Here is a 13,263-nt window from a genome sequence, read left to right on the forward strand (position 1 = left end):
AAATCTGAGATATGGTTTTAGAATAGTAGAGTTGTGTGAGGATCAGGGCAAGCCTTGACATTTCTTAGTAATGGTGTTTCCCTCTTTTATCTGTAAGTTGATAATGTTCATTCCCCTGTCAGGACGCACGATCATGACCAGTTTTCCACTGTTCGCTACTGAAGCCAAACCCTTTCATTTCTAATCAAGTTTCTATTCGAGTGAAAGCACTGACGTCACGTGACACATGAAGAAGAGAAGCCTGTTTCGTTTTCATGCAAATTATGTATTTGTTCATATTGGAAAACTTCCATGTTCAAGACTGTTGAACAGGTAATAATAATAATAATAATAATATGTTTATTTTTTATAGCGCCTTTCAAGAACCCAAGGTCGCTTCACAAAATAAGGTCTAAGGTCTGCATTAGTCAGAAACTGTCCTGTGAAATCAAGAGGCATTTCTCTGTTGCTTTACATCTGACACAAAAACCTTTGCACTCTTTAAAAACAACTGTAATAAAGTTCTCCATAAACTGAACAGATATTATTAGGCTATAATTCATTCAGATGTCTGGCATTCTTACAAAAACTGTACCATAGTAATCATAGCTTCCAGAAAAATACCATAGATCTTAGTGTTCAAAAGGAGTGTCGACTGGAAACACCCCAGGTAATGTTGAGTCAGGTGCGAGAGATAAACACTCTACCACAGACAACACTAATTATAATATATTAAACTACATGATAGTGTATTATTATATTATAGTACATTACATTATATATATAAATTCACACACACACACACACACACACACACACACACACACACACACATATTATATAAACAAAAACTTAGATGCGATTACGATTTGACAGCACTAATTATATTATATTACATTACATGATATTGTATTATTATATTATATTATGTTATATATTTGCCATTTACTAGACTAGAAGTTACTTATATGGATGGTTAAACTAAAATTATTAACTATTAGATTACTTAGTAATTCAAAACAAATAGGCATAGTAAAATTCCCGAATTATCCCGTCCTGGTAACAACCCAAACAACATCATTATTCAAGGCACACGCCTCTTGGATAGAAGAGCGTATATATACAGACTGACGCCTCCCTTCCTCATCCAGAACAAACTCTCCAGATCCATTCCTCACATCACATCACATCACATCACATCACATCACATCACATCACATATCCAAGTAAGTTTTGCTTTTACAATCGTTTTCTATGTTAAAACAACAATGTATCGAGTGTTTGGTGCCTTCGTTATTATGGCAAGCCGTTTTAACATTTAATCCTTAAAATCTACTAGTAGCCTATCTATTTTCATGCTACTAGTACTTATTTTTTAGATTCTAGAATCTATTCCATTAAGTACTAGTGCCTATTCTTTAGATACTAGTACCTATTTATTAGATACTAGTATTTATTCCAAATGTTACTAAGCTTTTTTATTTTACTTGTAAGAATTTTAATTGAACTCTACTGTGGCCGTTCTGACTAGTCATGACGAGTAAAAAAAATAGTTGTGACTAGTAAGATAAGAAATGTGACTAGTTACAATTAAAATATATACTAGATTAGTGTCTAATAAATAATTAGAAGTAGGATGCCTAACGAATAGTAGAAATAGGTAGGCTACTAGCCTAGTATCGGATGAAAAGTAATTGTATACAATAAATGAGTACTAGCATCTAATGAATCTGGTAATATTTTAATATTCATACTATGTTTACTATGACTCAGTAAAGCCCTGACATTCAGTTCTATTTATTTAATGAATCATAATGTGATCGTATTATTCAACGCACTATTATTATGTTTGAGACATCAACCACTGGTCGATGACCATAATGTTTGTATAAACTGTAGGTAACAACTGGTAAAATGTACATTTAGGTCATAAAAACCATAATATTTTCTTCTCAGCCATGTCAACAATTATCCGTGAGTGAAATCTCCTCCCATCCGTTGTCTGATTGGCCTTTCGCAAGGATTCCTGGGTAGTTAAAGTGTGTGGCGCCTGCTTCTATGCGGGTTTTGCAGAAGACCGCTTCAAGGGTACAAAGGGGGCGCTGCTGAGCACACTTCAGAGCGTTAAAAAGCTGAATGGGACGGCCTACGGACTCGTAGACTCAGCGAGCACACGCAATTTAAGTCCACGAGACCGAAAGTCCTCATGAAGTGCGCCATTTGGCACCCTAAGCACTCATGGTCTTCCTACGAGTCCGCACTTTCGTGACGTAATGCCGCTTTGACTGTCATGAAGAAGTCTGTGGGCTCGGCAAAAGTGTGCATCGAGGGCACATATCGACCGCAAAGGGGGCGCTCGTGAGCACCCTTCTGAGGCCTAAAATGACAAGTGGGACACCCTATGGTCTCACGGACTTAACGGACACGTGCACGCGGCAGTCATTGTAAGTCCACAAGACCCCAAATCCCTGCCACCATTTTGAAGTGCGTTCCACTTCTGAAGTGGACGAGGGAAGTTCATATGGACAGACCCTCGTTCCCTGATTTTGACCGAGGGAGCGAGTCTACTTCATATGTACACTTCAGGCAGCTCCACATACCACAATGCAACACGATTGTGACGTCACCGCAGATTAGCAGATCTAATCACCGTGGTCACAAACAACTCTATGATATATTAATTATATATATTTTTAATTTAAAACAACCCAAACACGCCTACATACATTTGGATGCTACATTACACAAATTCTTAAAGGGAAAAAAAGTTTAAATAATAAATCAACTCCATGGCTGATTCCAAGTGATCATAAGTGTGTTGAGATCACATGATCAGGTGTACTGAGTCCATTACAGGCTGATTAAAGAAGAGCTTTCCTGTGGGTGTGTCTTTCCTTTTCCTTTACAGCTTCTGTTTCATATTTACATTACATATTAACATAAATACATGGAATAATTAAATAATTTGTAAGATGGAATCTGAGATTAATATGGTTTTAGTATGGTAGAGTTTCTATTAGTGAAAGGACTGACGTCACGTGACACGAGGAAGAGAAGCCTCTGTTGTTTTCATGAAAGTTCTGTATTTGTTTATATTGTAAAACTGCCATGGTCAAGACTCAAGTCTGCATTAGTCAGAAACTGTCCTGTGAAATCAAGAGGCTTTTCTCTGTTGCTTTACATCTGACACACAAACCTTTGCACTCATTAAAAACAACTCTAATAAAGTTCTCCATAAACTGCCCTATTGAGCAGCAGGTGGTTTATACAGAGCTGGTGCAGTGACGTGAGAGATGCTTCTGATTAAATCACTTATTAGTCACACAGAGTTCATATCCAACACAAATAAGTCCTCAAATACAACACTGACTCTGGAATTATTAGAAATGCAGCTTGAATGATTTCAGAAAGATGTTTAAAGCATCTCAATGATCCTGAGCCAACCACAGACAGACTCATCATGACTAAACACTCGTAATAACCACAGCAAAGAGATTAAACACATGTGAGTGTGTCAAACACAGATGCTTGTGCGCAGATTCAATTATAAAGCTTCATTCAAACAAACCAGTCCTTTAAATCTGAAACAGACCTGCGTATGTTTGTGTGAAAGACAGTTTACACTGATATTCACTATAGTGCTTCTTCTGGCAACATCTAAACTGCAACATGAGACATCTTGAATTGCATTCCACAGTTCAGAATGTGTAACATCAAATATTCTAATGCAACAACTGTAACACTGTAACAGCGTAACGTAACGTTTACATTAAGAACTGCAACATCGCAAAACTGTAACAGTTCGACAAATACAGCGCTGGGGTTCCACAAAACATTAAAAGAAACATTATTAAAGATTGAAAATCTCCATGACACATATAACAGCATTAACATTTACAAAATAATGTACCGTTCAAAAGTTTGGAATAATTAAGTTGTGTTTTTGAAAGATGTTTTTTGTTCTTACCAAGGCAAGGCTGCATTTATTTGATCAAAAACAGTAAAAACAGTGAAATATTATTCCAATGTAAATCAGCTTTTGTCTATAGTAAAGTGTAATTTATTCCTGTGATCAAAGCTGAATGTTCAGCATCATTACTCCAGTCTTCAGTGTCACATGATCCTTCAGAAATCAGTATAATATCATTATTTGATGATCAAGAAACATTTATGATTATTATCAATGTTGAAAATGTGTTTTTGTGGAAATTGTGACACATTTTATTTTTTCAGGATTTTCAGGACGAATAGAAAGTTCAAAAGAACAGTGTTTATTTGAAATAGAATCTTTTGTAACATTATAAATGTCTTAACTGTCATTTCGATCAGTTTAACGCATCCTTGATGAATAAAGTATTAATTTTTCTCTGATCCTGAACTTTTGAAAGTGTATATGGTACTTTCAGTGTGTGATTCAGTCATTTATTTTTAGTCGAATCACGATTCTCGTTTGTAAGTCTACTGATGAACTAAAGATTGTTTTGTTACCAGGCTCGTCCTAAAGAGGTCTGATGGCGGATCAGGATGATGAGAGGTGTTTTGGAGAGTACAGGTGTCCCCAATGCAAGAGGAAATGGATGAGTGGGAACTCATGGCCGAACATGGGTCAGGAGTGCATCAAATGCCACATCAATGTCCTTGCTCACAAACAGGTGAACAGACGCTCACTTTAGACTGAAAAACTGCATTTCTGCCATCAGGTTAGAGTTTGTTTTCTGGTTGCAACATCTTAACATCCTTGAAACAAGATACTTTAGCAAAATTAAATGATATATTGCTGAATTATTTAAAGGGGTGGTTGATTATGATTCACTTTTCTAACTTTAGTTAGTGTGTAATGTTGCTGTTTGAGCATAAACAACATCTGCAAAGTTACAACGCTCAAAGTTCAAAGCAAAGGGAGATATTTGCTTTTAAAGAAATCGCTTTTTAAGGACTACAACAAACGGCTGGTAGAGACTACACCACATTCCTCCCGGGTTAGTGACATCACTAACCCTAAAATTTACATAAACCCCGCCTCCGGAACACGATTTATAGATTATCATGACAGAATATGCTAATCAATGACTAGAAGATAACTACACATCAGCTTCATAAATTCATCAACTACAGATGGTGGTCAACCAGAATGCCTATTACCGCCGCGCCAGCCGCCGCGGTGAAATTACCGCGGCGAAAATAAACCAGCCGCATTTCAAAGTCGTTCCCGAAATGACCGCCAGGTGGCGCAAAGGGACATTGTGCAAAACAGCAGCAATTGCCGTATTTTAAAATGTAAGTGGGTTAAATAATAGGCATATTTTTCATATATATAAATAGGCCTATTAGGCTACAACAGAATAGAACCAAAGATAGAATCAATTTTACAGCTGAAAAAATAGAATCAAAAGTTAAAAATAGAGACGATGTTAGGAGCAATGACGCTGAATATTTTTACTATTCTATTGAGGAATTAGATAAACGAAGAGCTCTCGTGAGCGATACAATTTATAGTGATTTCAAAAGCAGTCCTTAAAAAAAAAAAAAAAAAAAACATGGAGTAGTGTGGCATAATTTTTGAGAGATTACGCGGAACACGTTTTAGTTAAGATCCTGGTTTCAATGCCCTTAATGTATATAGGCTAGGCTTTAAAAAAAATTCACAACGCGTTTTGAGATTGTTTTGAATTAAACATTGAAGTTTAAAATGTAGTGTTTTGGCACACCAGGCCGAGTGGCGTTACGCATTGTTCAAAAATCAGGTTTTATTCTGGCATGTTGAATTGGCGTTAATATTTTTTATTTTTATTTATTAGATTTAGATTTTAGGTTTTGTTAGATTTATTTTTCTCATAACAGCTAAAATAACTTAATATATGCCATGTCTTCATATGATTTTTATCAATGAACTAGTGTTTTCTGACAGTGTCGACTGCAAAGATGAAGTTGACGATCGCCATATTTGTAGTGAACGCACCTAGAGAGAAATGCACAAAGACATAATCAGAGAGTAGCCTTTTTCTTTTTCGTTTTGAATTATTTCGTTTGAAGACATTTCAAGCTTTGTGTATTTGATGTATTTATCATGTCTGTGTGAGGCATACGCTGAGTTTCGTTAAGTTAGGAGGATGAGATGCGCTCCAGCTGACGTGCAATGCAAGTGACCTCGCGGGCGCCTCTATGATTAGTGTCTGTTTGCTTCTCTTATTGAATCCAGACAATTGGGTGATGAAAAAATGATTAAAATTAAGATACAATTTATAGAAAACGAAATTCACTTTAAAAAAAGGTTTCTACTAAACAAAACTTAATGAAGTGGTCAAAATCATGTCTGACCCACTCCATATCCATCTCTCGATATAATGCATCTTATCTTACTCGTGCTGTTCACTTTTCATATTCAACATAGATTGAAAAAACAACATTATAATATTTTAACAAATATGATACTAAATGAGATTATTTAATGTCTACAACAGTAGGCCTATAGACTCTATTTGTACAAATTGCTGCACGTTAATGTAATTAAATGAAACCTTGTAACGAATTCACACTGTAGGGTAGACTGTGTACAGTTGAGACACCTTAAATAACTTGCGTTCCAGCAAGCACAAGTTGTGATTTTTGCTGTGCACTTGCATATAAGTGTCAGCTGGGAAGGAAATATAGAGACCAGACCCCTTGGAACTTTAATTGAATACATAGCGTTGGTAAAGCATACTGAAATTACATCCCTACAAATGTATTAGGCCCTACTGAAAATAAATGTATCGAATTTAAGCAAAGTAGCCTAAATGTTAAGACTGTAAGCCCTTTGCTTTTTTACGTAGCCTAAAGGACTCTTATAGCCGACTTTGGGTTAATTTAATTTGTAGAGGATTTTTTAACTCAAACATTAACACTGAAATAAATAAAACTAAATTATTGTAATTTTTTGGCACACCACGACGAGTGGCGCTATGCATTGTTCTAAAGCCAGGTTTTATTCTGGCATGTTGAATTAGTGTTCAACAAATGCGGCGGCGCGTTCATTTGAATGAAGAGCGTTTCTCGCTCGTGCCAGCGAACACACACTGGAACGTTAGGCCGTATCGCAACGAGTGAATAGTGGCCGAGTGGTTGAACGTACGTTACGATCATTTAGATGACACGGGTTCGAATCCCGAACTAACTTGGACTACTGGTGTTTTTATATTAGCCTATTAATGCATTTTATAGTCTATTGTTGATGCAGAGAGATTTGTCTTCTAAAACATTTTTTTTTTGCCTATTTACAAAATAAAATCGCCATGCATTTCCATTTTACACTAAGGAACAAATATTATACAATGACTTTACTTCTGTAGCCTATAATAATTCATATATATGACGTTTAAACGACAAACAATAAAATCAGAACCAGTATTCTGTTGCGTTCATGGTTCCAGTGGCAGTAATGCATCCACGGCTTTTCAAAATGTCTCAAAGCGTTTTGAGATTGTTTTGAATTAAATATTGAAGTTTATAATTTGTTTGGCACGACGAGTGGCAAACTCTTTGTTTTGTTTTGCAAACTCAGCTAGCCTGTGGGGGGTTTGGAGAAGGCAATACTTTGCTTTATCGTGGGGGTGCAGGACAGAGGTGTTAATGTTCCGTCTTTCATATGGAGAGTGTCGGAGCCAGCCTGATGAGCAGGCAAAGGCAAAATTCTTTTAAGGATTAATCTCCAAATCTCCAAAAGTCCATAGCCTATGTACAGTAGGCCCTATATCTTATTAAATTATATATTGTAGTTTTATTGATTGTATAGGTTTTCCACAAACAATTTAAATTTAGCAGATACAGAACTCTTTTATTGGCGACCCACCTCGTTTTATTGTAAGGTGAATTCAGCAAGGCATGTTGTATCTTTGAAGGAACAAAAGCTATTTGTTACAGTTTTTTCTTTCGTGATTTGTGTGGATGACACACAGCGACATATACAGTATTATCAGCTGTATGGTGTTTTTTTACGCTGAAATGCTTAATTTCGAGAAAGACCCGCCGCGCGCAGTGAGGGAGACCAACTTACTAAAAAAATATCCATCGCGAGAGAGGCAAAGAAAAACGCCTGTTCTTAATTTATGTTGCTTTGAACTTTTTCCGTTTTGTACCGTTTTAATTTTTTAATTTAGCTGCAATTTCTTTGACAATAGAAATTTAAAATGTTGCAAGAATAGGCCTAAGATTCTGTGTTTCTTATTTTGCATCACAAAGGGAATAAACTCTATCGATGCAACCCTGTTTAAATAAATAAACTGTCCCGACACTTTATTCATATCTTAAAATGTGCGATGGGTTTTCAAACTTAATTAATTTTATTTTTCTTTTACATTTTCATTGTTTATTTTTTAATTGAAAGCAATACTGTATTGAAAGTATTTTTCTGATTTGTTCGATCTGTTTTGAAAAATGTCTTCCGTTGATATGGCCGGGTATCACTGTCAGTCATCTCAATCTCGTGAATGATTCACACACACAAAAAAAAATAATTTAGCAGATTAAAGACGAATCATCTTCATTTTCTGGTGCAATCGGCTGACAGTCTTCCTTCATCAGATGTGTCGTCTTTGCAGCGGGGATGTAGCAAATTTATGTTGTAATGTACAATTGATAATTAAACAAGATGATTGACTTTAATAAACAGATACATATTTAAGCATCAAGAACGGAAAAACATAAACACTGTCGGCTACACTGAGATTCGATCTCAGATCGTTTGAAGCTCCGAGAGGCTATTGATAATGCTTTGACCACAGAGCTACCTTCTGAATCGCCAACGTCTACTATTTTCTCTGTTTTAAAAGTTTGTAACATGTAAGGCTATTTAGTTCTGAATATAACAAAGAATGCTTAAACCGACTACATCGGTTAGGAGCTGCAAGTCCTGAAAATGTTTTAATTTCACGGTAAATTATTTTAAGTTATTTCACTGTTATGTTTCAGTTAATAAATCTACAAACACATTAAAATAACACGAAGAAAATGACAAGTAACCTATTGACATAGCCTTTCTAAATTATAGAAAAACTGGGCACACAATGTTAACGTGTGTCTACTTTGTTTAAATTTAATGAATTTGAATTCGTTTAACCACAATATTTATCTTGAATTTATCTGTGACCTCAGCTCAGATTACTGCCGCGGCAGATTACGTCATAAAGAGAATAAACTGACACTTTTCAAAGTCTGTGATTACAGCGCCACTCAGCGGTAAAAGGCAGCAAATACACATCCCAATTTTGCCGCCGCGGGAACGGCGGCGGTAAAAGTCTCATTCTGGTTGACCACCATCTGTAATCATTCAGAAATGTTACATGTTGTCACTTCTTCTTGAGTCTCTCCATCTTTGTCTGACTCCGGTTTGAACATAAAAGGCTAAAAGTTTTTGAAATGTTCAGTGCATGTCCGTGTGAGTGCAAGCTGTTGAAGCTCCGCCCCCTGTGCCGGGAGCAGCAGCTCATTTGCATTTAAAGGGACAGACACAAAAACGTGTGTTTTTGCTCACCCTCAAAAACTGACAATTTTAACATGATATATACAAATATCTGTGGGGTATTTTGAGCTAAAACTTCACACACACACTCTGGGGACATCAGAGACTTATTTTACATCTTGTGAAAAGGGCATTTACTACCGCTTTAAAGTGTAAACCAAACAAAACTCAGTGAAGTTTCTGCTGATTCATAAATAAACTGATTCACCTTGCAATCACTGTAAAAAATTTCTAACCCTCCCAAATCAAAAATTTCAAGTGACCGATAACATCTAAATTTTTCAATTGTCCCAAGTGAAATTCTGTAAATTATAAAATTAAATTTACAGATTTTCACTTGGGCCAATTGAAATTTACAGAATTTCACTTGGGCCAATTGAAAAATTTAGATGTTATCGGTCACTTGAAATTTTTGATTTGGGAGGGTTAGAATTTTTTTACAGTGATCTGACTTTTCAAGTAAATGCTTGTTATTTTAAATATGTTTTTTGACTATAAAACAAGACACAACAAGACAAAAGAAAAGATACTGATCACATCAGACTGTTAATTTCTGTGTTTAGTTTTCCGCCTGGTCCATACAAACACAACTGCATTACAGCTTACGGCTCAGGAACTCAGCGAATGTTTGCAAACTTTCTGGAGTTTCTTTATTGAAGCATCTGTACAAAATGAGCCGCTAAAGAACATCTAAATTCATCTAAACGGACTTGAAACCGTAAAAAGTTGGCGAGCATCTGCTCGTTATTAATCAGGGCTTCAGAAACTGGAGACACTGATGTAATAGAGGTCTTTTGCTCAAGATAAAGCTTTCATGAGGGACTTTGCAGTGTGTTTGGCAGGTTATGAAGTTATGAACTGGGTAGAAAACACTTGATCGAGTCGGATCTGCTCTCCTTAACGCTCCTGACGTCCCTTTTTCCTTTGTAATGTTCACCAGATGTTCTTCTGTATTGTAAATGTTGCTATTAAGATTTATGCGGACATCATGGCTGCTTTTTGGCTTTTTAAAATCAGGAAATATTTTAAAGAGTTAATCTTGATTTTGGGCTCTACAAAACAGATTTTCCTGCTTGAATGTTGATTATTTCCTCATATTCTCCATTGTTGCGGCTCCTCTCTTCCCAGTCTGTCAGTAACGCTCTGTTTACTTCCTGTCTCTATGAAGCCCCTCCTTCTGAAAAGCACACTGTGCTCTGATTGGTCGACTGGAGCAGTGTGTTGTGATTGGTCGAGCGCTTCGAGTGTGTTTGGAAATGTCCCGCCCCTTACCATAACCGCCAGTTTAACACACTACTAACTAACTCAACCAGGCCCTGCCCCTTTATTCTACGCATTAATTATTATAATGAGGAATATTGTGACGTGTTCCCGGAAGAAACTCGACTACAATGGAGGCGTTTCAGGAGTTCAGAAACACTGACACTGATATAGAGAAGAACTCCCGAAACATTTCTCATGCTCAAACACCAACATTACACACTCAAGGAAGATAATAATAGAATAATCGCACTTTAAGAGAAATATTTCTCAAGGGATGAGCGGAAGGATTTAAAATCTTTCCTCTGTGTTTGCAGACTCCTCTGGAGAAACCCGACGGCCTGGACGCATCGGACCCGAACAAAGAACATCTTCAGCGTCTCTGTGAGAAGTGTAAGCAGCTCGGGCACAACTGTCGTCGTCGAGTTCGGTGGTGAACTCTGTTCAACTCTGAAAATCTGCAGCTGATTGACTTAGGGTGAACTTTTGTACTTGTTGTTTAAATGAGGGCAAAAGTCTGTAAGTCTCCAATAGACAGACCACAATGTCTCAGAATAAAGTGTAACGAATGTTATCTAAGCTAAACATCTCGCAGTGTTCGGGCTAACACCTCAGAGTCTGAAAACATGAAAACTAGATATGTTTGTGTCTGCTTCGATTGAAAAGCACACTGCACACTTACTCTGAAAAGAGGAACTTTGCTCTGTTTCAATAAACTGTATAATAGGGAGATTAATATCTGTACAGGTCAGTCTATAGCTTGGACTCAGATCTTGCTCTTTCGCAACCTGTCTTTTATTTATTAAACTTTTAATCCTGATTATGGGTGAATTAATTTTACTATTCATTTATTATTTGATTGTCTGCTTTTAAGAAATGAAATAAAATTTGACTTAATCATTGGACTGGATCTCCTCCTTAATACATCAACCACAAAACTTTAACAGAAAATTCTGAAAAAACAAACAAACTGGCCCTCAATTCTCATTTAATGTGCTGTGAGATATATATATATATAGTGTTAATGGTGCTGAATGGTTATCAGGTTGCTGTAAATTGCAGGATTTAAAATAATCCAAGATATTTGAAAATGAACAAAGACATTTTCTTTTACTGTTTCAACCCCCCTCTGTCTTACCTCAAGGATAATTTGGAAAGAGGTGCTGATAGTGATCAAGGCCTGTAGGAAATTGATATAAATATATAAAAAAAAAAGTATAATATGAAACCATGTGTATTTAAAATATTAAAATGTCATAAATAAAAATATATAATTTCTATATCACTGCCTCACATTATTTTTGCTTCCAATACTTTAAAATAGTAGCAAGTAAAAATATTTTATGATAATCTGCTCTTTGGAGCGGGGTAAGTTGTCACACTCTTCATAACTCCAACACTAGAGGCTCTATCTCAAAAATCAAAAAGCCACTTTGTGTGACTTCTTCTGTAGTCAACTTCCTGTTCACGTGTGGTCAAGATCACTCTAATGTGAGGTTAGCACAATTTTCTTATTTTTCTGCTAAAAAAGTAAAAAAAAAAAAAAAATGCACTTTACATTTTATGCAATATAACTTTGTTAGGTATGAATGTTAAAAAATGATTATTTTGCACAAAATAGAGGAGACAATAATGTGTCTTTTGATACTTTAGTTAGAGTGCTATTTTAAGCTAACCTTGAGATTTAGTCAACATTAGCACACATGTCAGTTTGGGGCAAGTTGTCATATGTGACCCTGTACAAATAAACACATAGAACATGCTCAAAAAACATTGTGATATTGTAATTTATTTGTAATTGCAAATTTTGAAGGAAGGAAGGAAAGGCAGGAATTAAGGAAGGAAGGAAGGAAGGAAGATGGTTAGAAATGATCAACGAAAGACGCAGCATGGCAGAACACCACCTGACATAATGTTAAAGGCAGGTAAGGTTGCAGAACAAATCAATCAAAAGTACAGCGAAGGATTTTGACATAAATTACCGTACTCTGACTCTGGATTGTCAGAGAGATTACCAGAGAAGAAATTAAAGGTCAGACAGCCATGCCAACAACAATGGCTGGTTATACAACGCCACGGAAGATTTTTTCAGCTGATTTGGAAAAGCAGCTTGAGTATATTACGAGGTCAGCTGACATGTATTTTGGTCTGTCGCCAAGTGAGGTCAGAAAGCTTGCCTACATGTTTGCAGTGGAACACCAGCTGAAGTTCGTGCCTTTGTGGGCAGAAAAAGAAAAGGCCAGCAAAGAGTGTTTTACAGGCTTCAGGCTTCTTTTACAGGTTTTACAGGCTTCTTGAAGCGGCATACAGCGCTGTCACTGAGAAAGCCAGAGGCAACTAGCCTTGCCAGGCCAAGTAGCTTTAAGAGAGAGAATGTTAATGCTTTCTTTGACAACTTAGAGAAAGTAAGCACGTTTCCATTACAGATTTGCGCAAAACCTTTGCGATTTATGTCGACAAAAAAAAAATGACAAAAAAAATGACGACGTTTCTATTAACCGGTGTTATGCGACTAAAACTTCACTTTT

The 13,263-nt window shown here is 36.3% G+C and overlaps 1 long non-coding RNA gene across 1 annotated transcript; it reads left to right on the forward strand.

The window, feature by feature from the left end:
• The first annotated feature begins 1,124 nt into the window (after positions 1-1,124).
• LOC308707292 lies at positions 1,125-11,939 on the forward strand. Its single transcript, XR_014032153.1, has 3 exons — positions 1,125-1,205; positions 4,471-4,631; positions 11,053-11,939. It is a non-coding gene; the product is annotated as an uncharacterized lncRNA (long non-coding RNA).
• The last annotated feature ends 1,324 nt before the right edge of the window (positions 11,940-13,263 follow it).

This window comes from Scardinius erythrophthalmus (assembly GCF_964197995.2).
Source record: "Scardinius erythrophthalmus genome assembly, chromosome: 18".
Taxonomy (NCBI): domain Eukaryota; kingdom Metazoa; phylum Chordata; class Actinopteri; order Cypriniformes; family Leuciscidae; genus Scardinius; species Scardinius erythrophthalmus.